Consider the following 21,090-nt stretch of genomic DNA (forward strand, 5'->3'; position numbering starts at 1 on the left):
CAGTATTGTTCTGACAGTGTTTCTGAATGTTTTAGTCAATTAAGACAACACCATCATGTTTTCCAAGAGCAATGATGTGATTACAGAGATCTGTCTCACACTTCCAAATGGACCAGGTGTGAGGAGCCAAAGGTGGGGCACAGCTCTTTGTTTGCTAGTGTTTTCCTAGCTTACCACCCAGCTAGACTTAGGCCCAGCAACTACAGCCCATTTCTTAAATCCAACCCTTACTGCTAATTAAAAACACATCCAGGCAATCCATCAGCCTGACTGAGAGCTGCTAACCACCTTAATGTCACCCAAGGTTCTCAGGAGCTGATAAAGCATGACTACAGCCTGCCACAGGCTAAGTCCAGTTTCATCTGTCTTGTAAAAGCCAGCAGATGAATGCAGCTTCAGGGTAGGCAGGAAGCTGTTCAGTAGGACCTAAGCCCTTTTCAGCACTCTGTTCATGGCAGGGCAAGCACTGAAGAGCAGGGGAATTAATCACAATGCTGCATCTGGCTCATCACTTACTATCTGCCTCTCATATAGATCCCTTGCTCCTGATGTAACAGTGCCTTAAGGGAAGAAGGAACCTTTAGCACATTTCCATTTCCATCTTTCTGTATGTCACAACATGGGTTAGATTTCAACAATTTCACCTTTTTAGTATGACTAAAGTCTATCTTTGGAGAAGGCATTTGCTTCTGATTTACTGCATGAAGACGAAGCCAGGAATGTGTTTCCGAGTTTGTTCCAAGGGCAAAATTTGCTCAATATCTTAAATGTGTCTTAATCATTCAGTGTCTCTTCTTTTGTTTTCTTAAACAATCTTTTAATAATGGCTACTCTGGAAATGAACCAGTTTGGATGACATCCCTTCTATCCTGGAGTGTTACATGAAATAATTTTATACTGGAGTCAGTGTATGGCCTCAATTATAGTTTTCATAATCTAAATGCATCAAGTTCTTTCAGTGTCTTGCATTAAATATTTTCATTAAATATTTTCATGAACTTTCAGATACTTTCTGGGGATTTTTTTCCCAGCATGTTTCAACATTCTTGTCAAATTATGGGGACCAAAAAGGAAAGTTATAGTCTGGTATTGCCTATTCCAATGCCAGTTCTATTTTTCATTTAAAATAATCTATTAACTTTATTTTCCAGAACATATTGGAAAACAATGTGCACACAGTGCATTGAAAACTCACATGCAGATCTGACTCTTGGGAACTTTATGAATGCATTATTTTGCAGAACTGGGAATTGAGTAATCGCCATATGTTTTTTTTTACAGTTTACTCTGTCAAAAGAAAGCAACATTTGACACCCCCTATGTCAAAGTAAGGCCTGCTCATTTACTGTCCTCAATGGAAAATAATAAAATATTTAAAAACAATATAGAAGTCTTGATAAAAGTAATAATTTTTGGAAATTAAGAAATGAAGTCATCTTAGACAAATATGAACATATGAACAACTGCTATGGCAGTATAAAATTAGTCCATCTGGAAAACAAGTAGTTCAATGATCTTCCAACATTAAAACATTCCTCCTAAAGATCTGAAATCCTGGCATTACACCAGAGGCACTTTTTTGATTTACTGACCAACCTTTCCCATTCTGTGCTCTGCTTAATTCCACACAAACAGCCAAATGTCTTGCACAGTGCTTGGAAAGCAAACCATTGGTTTGTTCTTAGAGATTATGATTGAGAATACACAATTGACCTACTTAATTTTGTGGTGCTATCTACTTTATCAACCAGAGCAAAATAAGTGCTCTCTTGTAAACAGTGGCTTTCATGCTTTTCTAGCTGTACTTTATCATGTCCCAGCAATGTTTGCATATTTGCCTGAGAAGTTCTCAGGCTGAAAAGCCAAACTCCAGAACCCTTGAAGACAAGAACAAAGGCAATTACTCCCGCAGTTTCATTACAGAAGTGACGATGTCTGAGGAAAAACTTTGCTGTTTCTTATAGCAGTGTGGGTTCTGCAGATTCAGAGAGTAAAAGAATTTCATTAGCAGGGTGATGGTATTTACTTGTGATTACACATTGTGCTAAAGTTTGCAATTTTTTGTTATTATTTCATTTGGCTTGGGAACGGAAGGATGGGAGTAGGAATGGAAAAAAAACATCACTGGGAAGGTTTAGCTGGTGTATTTGAGTACTGACAGTTATATTGCTCAGAGGCTGAATTTTGGCAGGAATGAACATTGTACTCCTGTGTGAAGCTGGCTTCTCGGGGGTCCACAAGCAGAGTGCAAGTGAGAACGTTGTGCCTTCTCCCATTTGGTCCTTGGCCCTGGGCTGAGGGAATTCTCCTTTTCCTCTCCCCCTCCCCAGATTTTTCCTGCTGAAACACAAACTGATGGCAGGACAAGAAAGGGAAGGGATAAAGAAAGGAAAGGAGGGAAGGAGAGGGAAAGATAGGGGAAAGGATTACTGCAATCAGTGATGGTTACTGGATAGCATAGATCCATTCCTCAATATGGATGTGCTCAGTGGGACAAAGTTTAGAGCTGAAACCCATGCTAAACACATAGTAGGAATAACAGCTTCACCTATTCTGAAAGCATATTACCTGCATTTGCTGTTCCTGGACATCCTGAAACAAACCTTGATCCTCAGCCTGGGTGACTGAACTGACCAGTGCTACAGTTGTGAGTCTGATGGACCAGCATTACAGGGAAGAGTTCTGTAAACATTCACATTGTCTGAGTCAACATCACCTCCTTGTCTGAACCATCTTTGATTCATCCTGCATGCATAAAAATTGTCTTTTGTCTCTGTTTAATACTGAGTTCCTTATTCACAGCCAAGTGATAATTCAATCTGGAAGCTTTTTCATTTTTCAGGAAGTATTATTAAACAGTGTCTAAAAGCAATTATGTACAGACATAAGGCAAAATAAGACTGTTGACATTACTTCAGTGAGCACATAAAAAAATTAAGTTTTTCATTTGGGCTGCCTACTACAATCTTTCTGAAAGCTCTGTATCTCTTTGGCCCTGCCAAACTTGTTGGCTATCACTTCCTTTTTGGAATTTGGAGGGGCCCTCTGCAGCAGGTATTTTACAGTTCTCTGAATGATGCTTTATCAAAGCCTCTACCATGTTACACATATATTGCAGATGTTCCAGTGTTTAACCCTGTGGTTTGCAACAGATTTGCACTGGACTCAAAGTAGTGGAATTTGTTTAGACAACCAGATGCTAGTAAAATCTCTCATTTCCTATGAATAGCATGTACAGTTCAGTAGTGGTGAATAACATACCCTTTCAAAAAAAAAATTGAATTACCATTCTGTCCTGATATTATTTCTTGTTCCAGTCTGAAAGAATCCATCATGCTGATTCTTACAAGAATTCTTACACTTCTTGACAGGTATATACCCATTGTCTGACTCCTGGCTGATGATTTATAATCTCCTTAAATCAGTGGTTTATTTGGGATTTGATGGAAGCAAGGGTGTTATGTTTACTGAGAAAGGCAATTATGAGAGGAGAATAACTATTGAAGTGCCACCTCCTCACTTGTGGAAACTTACAGAATCTCATTCAGAGAAGAGAGAAAAAACCCACATCTTGAAGTGCCAAATTCTTTGTCTACCCACCACTCACAGCTGCACATACTTCACAAATCTCCACCCAAAAGCCCAGCTCCAAGAGCAAAGCCTCATTTGGCCAGAGCTGGACTGAGGCATGTGGAACTGCCCCTGGTGTTAACACCTTAGACCAAGCTGATGCTACTCAACTGCTTTATTTCCCTTTCATATTTTCTACCCACTTCAGGTGGCTGATTGAACATTATCATTGCTTCCCAAACACAGGAGAACTGAAAGTCATGCTTAAAAATATATATCTTTTATCTCTTTTAAATGAAAGCATGGAATTTGCATCTTTGCCACTGAGTAGTTCTCTGTGATAAAACTAAGGTAAGGATGTGACTACACATACAAGCAATGAAACAGAAAGTAAAAGTGAAGTATTTATTTAAGGGGATATGTCAGCTTAACACAACTTCTAGCATCATTATAGTGCAAGGGATTTCATATCTCCAGGGCCTCATACCTCCTTGAATTTCCTTCACAATGCAGCTCCTCTATGCACTGCCTGTCCCTGGTCCTTACAGCAGTCATCTGACTCCTCTTCACAGCCAACAAATTGCAGCTCTCTTCATAGCACAGCCAACAAGTGCCATCTCTCTACTCAGCTAGCCAACCTGCTCTTTTGTAGCACTTGCCCTTATTGGATACAGGTATGGCTTGTTAAGAGCTGGGCCTGTTTCTAATCTTTAGTAATTGGTTCTGCAGCAATTCCTCAGGTGTGAGACTACCTGCTGCACTATTTTCTTCCATTCCATCTCTCTACAGGGATATATACTGCTCTAGAGAAAGAAAATATGGAAGTAATTCCTATCGCTAATGTGATAAACATATCATTACTGTGATTCATGTGTCATTAATGTGATTATCATATCACTAATATGATAAGATTGCTAGAAATGAGGAAGAAAAATGTGCCTAGACAAGAAACCGTCTAGGTCAAAGTGTCTGAAAAGATGACCTGCTTGGGTAACATGGGTAAAGACCCACTAACTTGATTTTGCAGAACAAAAAGCTTGACAATTGTATTTAAAAGATAAATAATTCTGATAATTTGGAATCACTGTGATGGAATCCAAAAAGGACATGATGCTTTGGCAACAAATGCCTTTGTGGTTTCTGACTGGTCTTGAAGAGCCTTCTTTCCTCCCTCTCTTCTTTGTTGATCATGTTGTGCCAGCTTTTCCTGTCTCTTGACCAGTCCCTTACTACATGTCCATTCTGTAATATAAAACCTTGGCAGACATATATGGCTGTAATTGCAAAATGTTAGCTACCTGAGCTGCTTTACTTCTCCTTTTGCTCATAAACTTTCCAGATATATATTGAAAACTTACTTCTTCTGTTTCCTTAGTTGCAATAGAGCATATAATTGCTGACTGTGTGAGATGACAGGTTCTTCTCCAAACAGTAATTTAAGCATCAGGAACTAATGTCATTTTAAACTTGGTTTTGAAATATGTGCTTTGTGGTACTCTGGATCTGGAGTAAAACTTCAAAATAAGTGGTCACATGATGATTCAATTTTATAGAGAGGGACAAATTCAGGTAGTTTTGAAACTAAGCTCCCTGATTTTGAAAGAAGTGGTTATAAATTCAGAGGACTTATCCATAACTGCATAAAGTTCAAGAACTTGAATGCAGAAGAAGTCTGTAACCTGCAGATATACAAAATGGAAGAAACAGCTGCAAACCTACTGCATGAATAGGAAAAGGTGAGTAACACAGACTATTTTAGCCTGCTAAACTACTTCTCTATAGTTCAGAATACAGTGGGACAACATTAGGAATGCCTGAATTCAGAATTATTCAAAGCTCACAGAGGACTTCAAAGTAAATGACAAAAGGCATTGAGATGTACAAAGTCAGAGAAAACAGAGAAAGAAAGTATGGAGAGAAGGAGGTACATGCAAAATGCTAGGCTGGTATGAACCCAAAATAACGGGTTGGATCCAATAAAGGACATGGGTTGTGCAAGAGTCAGCACCCAGTCGGGAATGTCCTTGTTTGTTATGCATTGACTGAGGAGATACAAGCACTCCAGCTGGGATTTGTAAGCACTGGAAGAGTTAAGGCATCTCTGAGACCTAGCAGAGGGTACCAAGGGGTGCTGTTTGTTTCCTGGATTTAAGCACTCTGTTAAGGGCTACAGGAAGTGCCCCAGTGAGACCTGGGTCCATTCTGTGCTTTGTACATACATCACACACTGGGATGCAGATGACAGGCTCATGGGCTTCCTTAGTAAAGATGGGGAGGAGGAATACATGGAAAAATGCAACAATCAGTTCTGAAAAATTATATGTTTACCAAAACAGTTGACAAAGAAGTGGAAGACACATTCCTAGACTTATGTAAATCCAAACCTCCAGCTGCTAGGTAAATGCTGCAGACCATGTGATCAGTGGATTTTGGAGCAAGTGGAATGAAGAAACAATTCAGCCTCTGCCTTAGACAGCCACAGAGCTGCTAATGCAAAATTCATGATTTCAGGAAAGACATCAGACCTGACCCCAGGGCCCAGCAAGTAAAGGACACAGATGGACTTAACATCATCTCATCTTTCAGTTCTTGTGTATTTTATGCTATTCAGTGTAACAGGATAAAAAAAGCTGAAATAATTTTGGTGTCAGGAAACATCTAAAAAAATACAGGCTAATATAGAGAGTCTGTGCTTGTATTTTCTTTATCCCTCAAAATCAGTAAAGCAGATAAGCTTCCATCTGGCTTCTTCTCCCCTCATTACTGATATCAGCACTTGCTAGGATGCTCCTTCTGCAGTTTGCAAAATCTTTTAAGATTCTTCAGGGCAATATTAAAGCAAAGATGAAAACATCTTTATAATTTCCACATGAGTGAGGAAATTAGTAGCTCCTGCTATACACTTCAGAAACAATCTGTGCAGGGTACACTTTCTGGATGCAGATTTGGGCTCTTTCTTTTCTGGCAATGCTTCAGTTCCTCTGTAACCTTCAGCTTCCAAAAGGTGCCTGCAGTGTGACCATGATGCTTGAACTTCTTCTTTCTACCAAAGTCCTGAGGGACTCATTGTCACTGGGCCAGTTTTACAAATTAAAAATTCCTGCATTTCTAATGACTGGTTCATCTGCAAAATCTTTTAATCTAATTTACAAATGTTTCAAAGTAACAGAAGTCCCATTCTTTGAGGCAAAAATAGGAACAGCAGGTCTACCAGCCATCTGTTTCCTGAATAGTTAGAATGGGAGTAGGGCATTTACCTTCCTCAGTCTTAAATCTTTTGACTACCTCAGGATTCAGATGGAGAAAACTCAACACATTTTCTAAGACATCTGACTTGTCATGTATTTATAAATTCAGGCTTGGGGTTCAAGAACATGACATCTACTTTAAAATCTCTATCTCCTGCTTTCCATGCAGCTTCAAATTGATGGAGTACTTGAAACTCATGGGTAGTAGTGCCACTTCCTATTGAAAATGCAAACAAAATAATGTCTTTAAAAACCCAATTCTTCTTTAAAACTCTGTAATGATGATTTTGTTGAAAAGTCTCTAATGGACTCAATTCAGGTATGCCGCAGATTGAGCCCGTGGAGGATAACATAATAGCACTTCAGATGTTTATTGCATCTCACAAAATGTCCTCATGAGGATACACACTAAGATGCTAATCCTAAAATCCAAACTACTTTTTTTGGCAATTGTTTTTGCTGTGATATCAAGTGGCTTGGCTTAATGTTCAAGTATCATCGCTCAGCAGTGATTGCTCATGTTTGCAAAGCCCACCCACTTAGTCATGCAGACATTTATATTATATCACCTAAATGAATATAGGGCCTAGGCACCTACATATCCCTGCCAGTCTCAAATCCAGAGGTCACTGTGCTATTATAGGACCTCTGGCAATGCCTTCAAGCCCAAGATCCTGTAGAAACAAATGCAACAGGAAGAGTTAACCTTATTACAAACATATTAATGTCACGAGCGTTAGCAGACAAAATAAAATACAAAATTACGAGTTCATGAAGCAGAGCTGAGCAATGACCTCATGCTGCTCAACAGCCTGTTGGTATGTGTCAGCTGCTGCTGTTTGGCTGATGTCACCTCTAATGCAACAACTAAAACCACATTCCTGGGCATGTGTTTGCCTCGACATTGTCTCTGTTCCCCCATTTCTTATACAGCAGCAGGAGGCTCAGCATAGGCAGCACAGTAAGCACCAGAACTGTTTAAGTTTGTTACACAGGAGCACTTGAGAGAGAAAAGTCAAACATTACCCATTCTTCATGGGTCTTTGTGTCTCTTCCCACCACCCCATCACCCAGCCTGCATCTCCAAGGCCTCAAAGCTTGGCACTGCACTCATCTGCTCCAAAAACTGCAGTGATAACAGGCTTCAGAGGGACAAGGTGGTATAAGATGACACATTTGATAGCTGTCTTCCTCCTCTCTAGTCTCTGGCTAGACTGGACACACAAAAAAGAAACAGCATTCAGCATATTCTGTGTTACCAAGATATCCTCAAATAGTGTCCCTTTCACTGCTTAGTTTGCTAGTACAGAGGTGGTGTTGTCCTGTTAAAGACATCCCCAGGAGAACAGCAGTAGCAAACAAAGCTTTCAGTGTTGGCTGGACATCCTGCTTCTCCTCCACAGAGATGCAGCCACCTCCACAGTCCTGCCTGCTTGCTCTGGAGGAGGGAAAAATATTTTCCAGGACACTTAGAAATGCATGCAGCCTGCCAGAGCTGGCGATGTGGAACGGCACCATCTCCGACAGAAAACAAACTTTGCTCTCCCATGTCTGAGATAAAAAGTCTTCATGGGTTTCTCCTGGAAGAATACCAGAGGATGGTTTTGGCAGACTATGAGCTCCTTCTGCACTGAGGGTGAAAACCAGAAACAGGCCTTGAGGTGCTGCAGGGAGCCTAGAGAGCTTGTTCTGTCCTTAGGGCTTTCTCACCAGGTAGTTGGGTGTTGTTCTAACCACAGTAACTGGCTGAGCTGCTTGGACTGAATGGCTAAAAGGCAAAATACACATTTATTTTGGGAGTTTTCTGACAAAGGTACACCCAGGAAAGTTTCATCTGAAGCTGTGAAGCTTTTCAGACCCGTAGCAGTCAAAGCCAGCCATCCAATCCCAAATTTCTGAGTTTTCTATGGTGGCCTGAGAGCAGCAGTCCCCATGTTAAGCTGCTTTGGGAAGACTACAGGGAGCGCAGGATTGACATTCTTTGGGTGCTGGTTGCAAGGGTCTAAATTTGCCCAAGGCCTTTGTGAGGAAAATGAAATTTTTTTGTCCTGGGTATGAGCAATGGTAACTGGCTTTTGTTGGGTAACAAACATTTTGTTTCAGATCGGTTGTACCGCCCAAAGTATTGCCTTCTCCTGATTTCACCTATGTCAGCCAAAGAGATGCGCCCTATACTCTCCTGCATCTCTTCTGAGTCTGGAGCAACCAAAAGAAGGAGGGCAACCAGGCATTTTGACAAAAGCCAGAGACTGAAGGAAGCACATGGCTCACTGTGGAATAAGGTGAGGTGGAAGAAAGGTCCTATCCCACGGTATGTTTGCATGGATGTGGTGGTACCCATTAAAATTGGGCAGTTGGTAATAAAGTTCTGCATAAAAGAGGTAATAAAAAGGGCAGGAATAAGTTGTTTCTTATTTGTTTGCGATTAAAAAAAAATATACATTCACATTGAAATATTTTAGGGCTTTTGTGGCATTTTTTGTTTCTTCCTGTGATATTTCACATGTCAGATCTATTTCTGGGAGGAGAAGAGACCAACTGCATGGAGACAGTTGTGTGTTTCTGTTTAGGAAAGTGTCTGTGTCTGTCTATATAAGAACATGACCAATGCATGCTTTTGATTGCATGCTCTGGCTAACATAGAAATGCATCTATGTAATCAGAAAAACCTGCTTATAATAAAAATGAAACCGCTAATTATTCTAGTGCCTGTGCAGATGTTCTTGATAATGCCTTTTATGTGAAAGAACATGAACAAAGCAGACCTCTGACCTTCAAAGAGACAAAAGAAAGGAAAAGGCCTAATACTGTGCCAAATTTTAAAAAGAGAAATGCTTCAGGGAAAGAAAAAGAAAAAGTTTGAGAGTGCAAAGTAAAAAAAGCAAATATTAAAAATGACGAAAGCAATCTTGTCATTACCACATTAATTAGAATAAATCTATTCTGAGTATCCTTTGCAAAGTATCAAATCTTCAAATCCTGGCAAAAAACAGGAAACATAAATTACATCAGGAGGGTTGACTTACATTATATATTGCTTCAGTTAAGTGTTCAGATACTTGCACCCTCAGCCTGTAGACACCGGGACTCTAGAAGGTAAGGCTCTTTTATAGGATCAGAGGAGTAGAAACATTTAAACCAGATTGTGGGTTTGAAAAGCCATCATCCTGTTTGACATTTTACCTTCTGATTTCTCTGTGGCTGTTCTGGTTTGCTTGTGGTGCTGCTTGGGGCAGAAGGTTTTGCGTGAGGAGTGAAGAAGGAAGGAAGGAAGGAAGGAAGGAAGGAAGGAAGGAAGGAAGGAAGGAAGGAAGGAAGGAAGGAAGGAAGGAAGGAAGGAAGGAAGGAAGGAAGGAAGGAAGGAAGGAAGGAAGGAAGGAAGGAAGGAAGGAAGGAAGGAAGGAAGGAAGGAAGGAAGGAAGGAAGGAAGGAAGGAAGGAAGGAAGGAAGGAAGGAAGGAAGGAAGGAAGGAAGGAAGGAAGGAAGGAAGGAAGGAAGGAAGGAAGGAAGGAAGGAAGGAAGGAAGGAAGGAAGGAAGGAAGGAAGGAAGGAAGGAAGGAAGGAAGGAAGGAAGGAAGGAAGGAAGGAAGGAAGGAAGGAAGGAAGGAAGGAAGGAAGGAAGGAAGGAAGGAAGGAAGGAAGGAAGGAAGGAAGGAAGGAAGGAAGGAAGGAAGGAAGGAAGGAAGGAAGGAAGGAAGGAAGGAAGGAAGGAAGGAAGGAAGGAAGGAAGGAAGGAAGGAAGGAAGGAAGGAAGGAAGGAAGGAAGGAAGGAAGGAAGGAAGGAAGGAAGGAAGGAAGGAAGGAAGGAAGGAAGGAAGGAAGGAAGGAAGGAAGGAAGGAAGGAAGGAAGGAAGGAAGGAAGGAAGGAAGGAAGGAAGGAAGGAAGGAAGGAAGGAAGGAAGGAAGGAAGGAAGGAAGGAAGGAAGGAAGGAAGGAAGGAAGGAAGGAAGGAAGGAAGGAAGGAAGGAAGGAAGGAAGGAAGGAAGGAAGGAAGGAAGGAAGGAAGGAAGGAAGGAAGGAAGGAAGGAAGGAAGGAAGGAAGGAAGGAAGGAAGGAAGGAAGGAAGGAAGGAAGGAAGGAAGGAAGGAAGGAAGGAAGGAAGGAAGGAAGATTGTTGTTTTATTGTTGTTTTCTTTACATATAAGGCAGAATGTTCAGTAGTCTTTTGTGGAAAAAAGTAATTCTGGCAAGAGAATTCATTCTAGTTTCACATAATTCTGTAAAAAAATCCTAATTAAGAATAGCAGCAAAAGACAAGAGAAGCATTAAATTTTTTCTGTAAAAAAAAAAAAGTTTTGGTTCTTCAATTTAAAATCACTTGTTCAGTCTAGAAATTCCTTTAAGATTAAAAATGTAAAGTGTTCAGATTTACAGGCTTAATAAAATGCTTTCTTCAACCAAAATTACCTCTTCTATGAAATTACCATCAAATAATAATAAAAAAGTATCATTAACATACATTCATCCATCCATCCATCTAACTGCCAAAAGCACATCCTTTTTTCCACTTCCCTTACTGCTTTGACTCTCTATCATCTGATATTTATTATTATTTAATTGTGCTGCCATTCATCCAAGCCAGGGCTGAACTGTGCTAGTTGCTGCATGGTTAGGTAGCAAACCTTTAAATTAACAGTTTCACTTAAGAAATCTTTTAGATTAGAAATATAAATAAAAAGGTTTTAATCGAATACTTATGCAGTGCAGTCAACCAGAAAAAAATGGTTGTCATGGCAGCTAGTATTTCCCTGTATAAATGTTGGAAGCTGTGATAATTCACTGGTCAAGCAACAAAGTTAGGAACCCCTGCTTCTTCCTTGGCTGTAGAAATGCATCATCAGCCTCTCTCTCTGACTTCTCTATTTGATCAACTGCCAACAAATTTAGGTGCGAGTTTTTTGTGTTGCTCAAGTCTGCTACGGAATATAAACTTTTTGTCCCTCTGTATCGATCCCTTGTTGTCATTTATACAAATTATATCCACCCCAAATGTATTTTGCAAACGATGCTTTTAGCATCATGTCCCATTAGGGAGCTAAGGATGTGCTTAGCCTAAGCATTTTGCTTTATGGCTGCCATAGGTCTCAGCTAGAAGCAAAACTTTAGGCTTCTCTACTGATTACTATAAAGAAGCAGAGACCAAAATGCAGATTTGTCTCACCTTGGCATCTGTGGCATTAGACTGTATTATATCACCACTACATTACTGTGTGATTTTTTTTCCCATGTTTCTTTTGTAAGGTTGCCACACCTTTAGAGAGAAGTATGTTATCTCAAGTGGTGCCTAATTCACATAGAATGTAACCTATTTCACACAGAAGAGACAACATCACTTTATATCTCTGGACTCCCAGCAGCTCATATCTTTCTGAATAATTAGGGGCTGCAGGGATATTTGGGGATGTATGTCATATCTGGACTTACCTGAGGGGTTGTACAATGAATGGGAACAGACTTTGGAGCCCACTTGGGGGTCAGTAGGATGCTAGATGCATTTTGATTTCTAAAAGTCCTATTTACTCTTATTTACTTGCTTGGATGCTGTCAATCTAATTTATGTGCAGATATGAGCAAGGAGACAGCCAGATTTACTGAGTCACTCCTGCTGAATAGAAACTCTGCAGGAGGAAGTGGAGAGCACTTATCCAGTTCACCTACAAACGTTCCAAAGCAGAACATACTAATGCCATGGTTGTCTTAGACTGGGTGGGCCTCCTTCCTTCCAACAATGACCTTCCTATAAGGAAATATCATTCTTACAAAATTACTTAAGGAAAATATTTTTTAAAATTTGGCAGGCTAAATGACTCATTCAAAAGGGTCATTATTTAAAGCACAGAACAAAAGCCTGCAAAATTACTCTTATTATTTTTCTTTGATAATGTAACTCCTGGCAATCCAGGTCCTGAAGCAGAAGCTCTATGCCAGTGCTGGACAATTAAAGAATGAAAGTGATTGTCAGTCCCTGAAAACAGTGCTTTATCTACTCCTGTTGAAACTCTGTATTATAAAGATTACCAGGTAGGAAAATGAGGAAAATGACAGAGTTCACTCAGGTAGGAAAATGAGGAAAATGACAGAGTTCACTAAGGTTTTTTTATACTCCATTTTCCTCTGTTGAGAAGAGCAGGCAGGAATAACCATCAGCACAGGTCACATTGCTAGCAACAAGGCAGGATTGTGGAAAACTGATTCTTGTTGTGAAAGGATAATCATGGTGCTGCCTGCCCCTAGGAGGTGAAAAGCTTTTGAACATCCAGAGAGAGAGGGATGATACTTTTGTGCAACCCATGGGTGGCTGGTCTTCTCCTTTGAAGATGATCTGGAGAAGAAAGGAGCACACACAGTGGCACCAACTTTCTCTGGCAGGAGGGATGGTGGTGTAATTTTGCTGCTGTGAAGTCTATTTTGAAGGGTAAGAAATGCATTAATTTACAGAAACAGAATTACAGCTATGACTTCTGATACATCCTAAAGCCATTCCGTGCACAGAGACATCATTTCATATACACACAAATTTATTCCACCTATTCCTGCCTATTCCTGGTCACAACTAAGGAGATTTGTAAAGAAGTTTCCCCTCACTTTGGTCTGTTGTCAGGTGTGATGAATACATTTGGCTTGTTGGACAAAGCAGCCATTCCACACTTAACCATGTGCTGGTCATCTTAGTACCTGACACAATCATCCTCCCTTCCCGTCCCTCTTTCATGCCTAACCTCACCTCTCTCTTTTACTAGTATGCTCAGTTTTCCACCCTTCTATCTAATTTTCCTTCCTTCTTGTTTTGGCCCCCTCTTAGATCTACATTCTCCCCAAGCCTTGGATAATACCTCCCCCTTCAGTCCTTCCTTTCTTCTCAATCTCTGTGGTTCATGGAGCAGTCCTTACTGCCACAGCACTTGTTCTTACACTGACTTTTCTAACTTCATGGTTGTTTCTCCTCCTTGTGCTATTGTCTGGAACCACCCTCTTCTGAAAACATCTGCAGCCTTTTTATAACTCTCTGACACAGAGTATAAAGGTTGAAAGGCCATCAGAGTGAATTTGCAGGCCAGAGATTCTATCAGGAAGCAGGTAGATGCTAACAAAGAAAAAGATTAAAATGTAACAAATGTAAATATGGCCAGAGGATTCCCAGGAATGCTCTGCAGCTTCAAAGCAAGAGGAAGAAGTAGGTATGTACAGGTTTACATCTGGCCAGTTCAAGTCTTGGCATGAGAGTGCTCTCGAATTTTTCACCACTGCTAAAAGTTTTGTGTATGTCTGCAAATGTAAGTAGCCCTCTCTCTTATCTCCCACAGAAGAGGCAACTCTGTCTTAGTTTGGTGGTTCGTGTATCTGAAGCCACGGTATTCTTCTTTCCTTTTTACACTTACACACCTGCCTGTTCCCTCAGGACTATACACACTCTTTGCCCTTGGACATGAAGCCTGCAGCCCACAGGAAATACAATAAAGTGCATAATACAGAGTGCACATCCCTGAGGTAACATGGAATACTGTAAACACATCTGGTTTTTATTCTCTTCTATGTCTTCATAAACTATTGTTGAATGTTGAATCTCAGTTCTTGCCCTCCAAGTGCACTGTTGCTTCTTCTCAGAGATCTAAATAAATGCCACAGCAACCAAGGTAAACATCTTCCCACGACAGAGGAAGCAGTATGTCCCTCTTTAAGAGTTAGCCTCCCTCTGTGGGAGACAAAATTTTCCACCTTGGTTTGTCTGAGGCTGAGAAACAAATAGTCATGGAATGGGAGCACTAAGGAAGACTTCACTGCCTTCTCCCCCAACAGCAATATACATTACACCAACCTTTTTTCTCTAACATAAACACAGCTGTGAGCATATTAGCTTGAAGCCGCACAAACCAAAACGGATCAGGAGCAAGAATAAACATGACATTTAACATGTTGCTAGAAGATACCTAGATGCAACAGTGATTAAGGTGTTGTAAGACTCTACACACAGGAAAACATATTCTTGGTGCCTGTGAGTCAGTATTTATAAGCATTTGAGTCACAGAAGCTTTGAATCGTTGAGGTTGGCAAAGACCTTTAAGATCACTGAGTCCAGCTATTACCTAGCGCTGCCAAGGCCATCACTAAACCATGTCCCCAAGTGCCACGTCTACAGGTCTTTTAAATACCTTCAGGCATGATGACTCAACCACTCCCCTGAGCAGCCTGTTCCAGTGTTTGACAACTCTTTCGGTAAAGAAACTTTTCCTAATATCCAAAATAAACCTCTCCTGGTGCAACATGGGGTCATTTCCTCTTGCCCTGTCACTTGGGAGGAGAGACTGACCTCCACGTTGCTGCAGCCTTCTGTCAGGTAGTTGTGGAGAGCTATAAGGTCTTCCCTAAGCTTTCTTTTCTCCAACACTTCATAGTGTTTGGGCTTAAATTTACCAGATAAAGGAAGATTTTAGCACCAATTATTATATTAGAAATCTTGTAAAACTCTGACTCACAAAATGCATTCCTGGTATGCAGCCCACCTGCGCTTGAAATAACCCAGAGAAGTGTCAGGCTGCCAAGAAATAATTAAGGCATAAGGGCCACGCCCAGTGGTGTGTGGATAGGATTGAGGAGGCCAAGAATATGTGGACAAAAAAATTGCCTTTTGGGAGTTCTGTGTTGGTAATTGGTGTTCTCCTGACAGCTGTGCCCAGAAATGTCAGAGAAACTTTTGTTACTTCTCAAACTGTGAGTGCCCCAGGAAAAGTGGGAACTCTGTGTGACCCAGCCAAAAAGTCAGGCCTTGGACCTATGTGTGCTAGACCCTGGTGAAAGAGCCAAGAGCTAAGGAAGGCCAGGTGATAACAGTGTTGACAGACTGTGTTGGTCAGGGCTGTGTTGGTCAGTAACTATGCTTGCAGTCATTTTACACGGTTTGTGTTCTGATTCCATGGTCTACATTTGCTGGGGAGCACCTCACACCCAGGTCAGACGTGACCTGACATCCATTGAAGATGTCTCTGCTGGCCTTAGATTATTTATTTTAGAACAGGATTGCCTTTTCTTCTTTTCATGTGTACTAGCTTTCCAGGAAAGTATTGAAAATTGAGTAAACTATCCTCTCCTTTCTCAGCAGAAAAATAAAGAAAAAATTGCAAATTTTTGAAATTATAATTTTAAGATATTTCTTTTTTTTTTTTTACTTTCCTGTCCTTAGCATCTTGTTAGAATGTCTGGTCACTTTCTATGCTTTCTGTTTTCAAATTTAATGGTGTACACACATACAGACTTGCATTTCACTTTGCCTTGTAAGGTTCCTATCAAAGTTAGAAATCAAGTGCGCAGTATGTTTCCTTTCCTATTGAAACTTACCTGATTTTATGATCTCTAAATATTACTCAGCAGTATTCTAGCTTTTGTTCATCTTCATCCAGGATGCTGGATGACATCAGGCTTTCAGTTAGTCCATTGGTGGCAGCAAATACTCCCAAGGCATCTCAGAAAAGGTGAAAAAACAGTTATCATATCTTTTAGGTTCATTCATATTTGAATAAAGTGTATAGACTGAGGATGTCTACTGACAACATATGCAGTTTCTATTGTGAGGTTACAAGTCTTGCCTTATTACAAGAGAAGTTACTTTAATCATGTCCAAAATCCCATCATAGTTGGTAACCCCCAATAGGGAAAAAGCCACTCAATTTAAGGGGAAGCCACTCAATTTAATAGGGAAAATTGCCACTCAATTTAAGTAAGGTTTTCTGTGACTCTGTGTTATAGAAAGAAAAAATTTCTATGTAGTAATTAATGATGTTTTTCTGCGTTGTCTTCTGTCCCCTTGCTATCGCCAAAAATAATTTTATTACACTTCAGTCTGGCAGTGACAAATGAAATACAATCAGGATCCAGATGATCTTGACAGTGATGTTTCATTCTGAAAAGTGACCTACATGTCTCTCCCTCTGGAGCTTGCTGCTTACTCATGCTATTGCTAGGAAGAAAAAGAATTCTTCTGTAAAGACACTTTTGTTTTGTTTGACCACCTGTACAATGTCTTTTTTCTGATTTTAGCGTGTAAATAGAGTGGCTTCAAGAAAACCAGAAATATCTGGGCTGTAATGGTGGAGCTGCTGATCACTTTGCTCTGTAGCTTATAAATTTGTGAGTGCTCACAATTTGCCTTTTCCTTCTTAAGATAAAGGAGAACACCCATGCTTCCACTTCTGACGTCTCTCCTCTCTCTTTTGCCCATTTAGGTTAACAACAAATGAAAGAGAACATGCAATGGAAAATGCATTTATATAAATAAACATGGAAAATGCAAAAGGATGTTGTAATCAAGAAAAGCATTGAAAGAAGCACAGATGTTACTCAGTCAAGTCAAAGAATGTTATTTGCTGGTAGTTTGTCACATGTCTTCACAGTCACTTTTGAAAATAGAGCTTTCTTATCAAAGCCATTTGAGTTCTATGTTTTACAAGTGTTCTGTGCCCCAAATTTTTCTTTAGAAAATCAAGACAAAACTCTTAGGCATAAGATCCTCATCCATATAGCAAGAGCACAGTATTGCTAGGATCAGATCTACATGAACTGAAATGAACCATTCACCTCCAGGCTGAGATGAGGTTTTAAAAAGGAGTTTTTCCCTCCATTTTCTGGACATCATGGTAACACCCTGGCAATCTTGCCCAGTCAAGTGAGTCCACAGACACTGACATTCACAGAAAGCACAGAAGTCAGAAGGTCAGTCAATCCACTCCCTACTCTCAGACTAGGTTGTCTAGGCTGAGCAAACATCATGAGAGAGATTATAGAATCATTGAATCATAGAATATCTCAAGCTGGAAGGAACCCACAAGATAATTGAGTCCAACTCCCTGCTCCTTGCAGAAGCAATCTTGTTTCTAAAAGTCAGGGATGGAAGTCTTCATTTCCCTAGGCCATCAGTCACAGTCTGCACAATAATTGCAGCAGGTTGGTTTTTGTTTGCTGACTCACCTCTGCCCTGGAACTACTTGAATTTATTTTTTTTGTTACTGTAATTCACCGTTGCTTGGGGATTATCCCTGGCTGTGTGCATTAGTATTAAGCTAGAAAACCAAGAGATCAGGATAGGAAGGAGGCAAAGAAAGGGCAAGATTTGCTGTAAGACAACAGCTCATACAGAATGTAAAGAAAGAATTTGCTCTTCAGAAACTGTATTATCAATATTATAAATGTGGTTCAAAAAACAGAAGGCTTGAAAATGTAATGAATAGAAAAGCAGGAAGATTAATGTCTGTTACTTGGTGAGAGTAGAAGAGTGAAATGAGCTCTTAGCTGCTAATGGAGAAGAGCAGGCTATGTAGCTCAGGACAGCAATATTGTAAATACCTAAGTCTGTGTTTTCACTACTAGCACAGGGAGCTGCTGCTGAAGACCTGCTGCAACCTCATCCAAGTCATCCTACAAAAATATCAGTCTCAAAGTGCATGAAGTACAAGAGATGAAATTGTTAGGGGCAACTGAACAGCTGGTAGGTGAGACAAGTTTAACTTCAGTACAACTATTTCTGATACTTTTCTACTGCAACAAATGTTCAATTTAATAGAAAGTAACTGGTCTGAATCTTATCTTAGCAGGTAATCAACAGAAACTATTTGCTATAGAGAAATGATTTTAACTCAGTTTTGTGTAAGGCAAATAAGTATATCTGCAACTACAGCCAGCTATAAGGCATCAGAGACATCACCATGGGATTGGCAGGTAAAGCACCATTAAAGGAAGGCTGAAAACTTCTGCAGTGGTAACTTGTGGCTGCATGGAATATCCTATTTTCTCTAAAATGTAAGTGGGCACCTATGTGTAGGCACCTGATTTGCACCATAATTTAAGGAGAATGAATTAGCATAAATTGGCATGTAGAAGATTGATATAAGGATGTAGAAGAAGATACAGGGAAAATAGAAAGGGCTAGTGGGGTAACAAGAAGAAATAGGAAAGGCATCCAAGGAAGACTGTTGGCATTACATTGACTGAAATAGGAAAGGCATCCAAGGAAGACTGTTGACACTGATGATGAGGCTGAAATAGCAGAATTACAGCCTGGTTCTGCAGCACTGCCATTTCCACACTGCAGCTAAAGGAGAACAGGCCAATATGTCTGTACTGCAGAAGCACAAGCACCATTCCCCAGTGGATACATCAGCCAGATGATGAGTCAGGCCACTGGGTAGTGACAAGCTGGGCTGTCAGCCAGTGGGACAGCCTGCTTTCCTGCCAGCAGCGTGGTGGGATACAACACTGCCTGTTTGGGCTGTTAGGCAGGCATATGGTCTTGCCCTTCTGCCTGGCTTCAGTCAAAAACATTAAACACAAACAATGCAAAGCCTTCTCATTCTGCTATCATAGCTTGCCTTTGGAACACTAATCCCTCCAACATCTTTCAAACAGCTTTGAATTTCATTCTGTCCCTAATACTGCCTCAGAAATACCACATAGTACTCAGCAAATCTTTTATACAGACTTCAAACACACTCATCCACAACTTCTTGGTTTTCTAGGTGCTCATCTCAAAGCACTGGGATATGATAAGGAAGAACTCTTCAGCCCAGAAATCAATGGTTGCTTGCTTGAAAGGGAAAGGTTATAGTGCTACATCCCCCAAAAGACAAAGCTTTAGGTTCCTTTTGCATTACAGGCATCAGTGCCTACATTTCACCTCAAGAGCCACGTTTTATTTGCCATCTGGATATCACTGGAAGGGTTTTGAGAGAAGTGGATGTCTATGAACTCCCTGATGGTAAGGGCCCTAAAAATGCAGATGGAGAAACTTACTAATCTGACTGTATTCAAAGTGAAATAACAGTAAAGAAGGCATAAGGCCACACATGATAAAATGCTTACTTAGTGATTACTGTCTTTCTTGTGCACTGAATAAATAGTGATTCTCATGTGTTTGCACATTTGTGACATCCCCTGTGATCTGAATTTATTTCCCCAGAACAATGTATATGCATAACAAGTTTAACTCAGTTGCCACTGCTTTACTTTGGCTATTGCCCTATTTGAATAGTTGGCTTTGCTAGATCATTATCCTTATGGCTATGATAATTTAGATTTATGAAGTCACACTCTCATTAGTTTGTTACATATCTTGTTCTCTCCACATGAAAATAGTGTTGCCATAGCAAAATGTTGAATGCATAAATTGGCAGTTGCTTTTTTTGACTCCTAAAATAAAAAGAGGATTATTAAATTCATTACTGTGCTCTTTCCCCTTCCCTTCCCTCTCCATGGGCAGTCTCAGGCTTTTGTGGGCACTTCTTTGCCCAATTGTTTCACACTTTTTTATTCCTGCATTAGCTTCTAATTGCACACCCAGCAGATGGAATTACAGGTTAATCTGGCTTTCAGGATTTATTTTATTAAATGTTATTTTCCCTTTCCATTTTAGTTTTTTCTTCTCCAAAACTTTTTTGCAAGTGTTTTGTTTTGGATTTAGGAGTAAACACTAATATGTATTTCAAAATTAAGTGGTGTCAGCATTCATCAGTCATAATGATGGCAACTGAAAAATTTATTTCTTGAGGATTGCTTTTTGTCCTTTTCCCATCATCACAATAATACTGAAAAAAAAGGTTATTTTAATATTTTGCTTTAATACTTTGACCTGCATTCTGAAAATCAATTACTTGTTCATGACTAGTCTACTACTTCCTTCCCCAAACTAAGAAATGTTTGGGTGATATTTCATTGCACAACTACTTCACAAAGCTGCTGTCATACCTTTTAATTCACTCATGAGTATCTAGTTAGACAAATTTGTCTCACAGAAATCTAAACCTGTCAAATTTTGCTGATGGGCAGAGCTTTTCTTCACAAATTTTGTGAGGTTTTTTAAATTTATTATCCAGGTTCTAGAATATATAGGGACTATTTTGCTAAAGCCTGCCCTTTCAAACTACTGCATCCTTTCCACAAGTTCTTCCCCTTGTTTTTGTCTGGGAGGATCTAGAGAAAGCTGTTGACAGGTGTACTACTTACTGTTCATGAAATTCTGTGGCACATCGTCTATGCTCAAGCAGTGCAGGCTGTTTCCAGCCCCATCAGTGCTCATTGACAGCAAGCTCAAGCTGGATTTGTCTGACACATGGTTATGACATTCCTTCAAGCATGAACTGATGCTATTTATTCAATAATGTAGCGTAGCCTCAACCCTCATTTATCTCAGCATGTCAACTCTGATGTGTATAATCAAAGTCAGATGCCACCCCTGTCAATAGTTTCACTGTCAATACATTTAAGCAGGAAGAGATAGTGTTGGTTGCTC

Source organism: Fringilla coelebs (assembly GCF_963513975.1).
Source record: "Fringilla coelebs genome assembly, chromosome: 2".
In the NCBI taxonomy this organism is placed as follows: domain Eukaryota; kingdom Metazoa; phylum Chordata; class Aves; order Passeriformes; family Fringillidae; genus Fringilla; species Fringilla coelebs.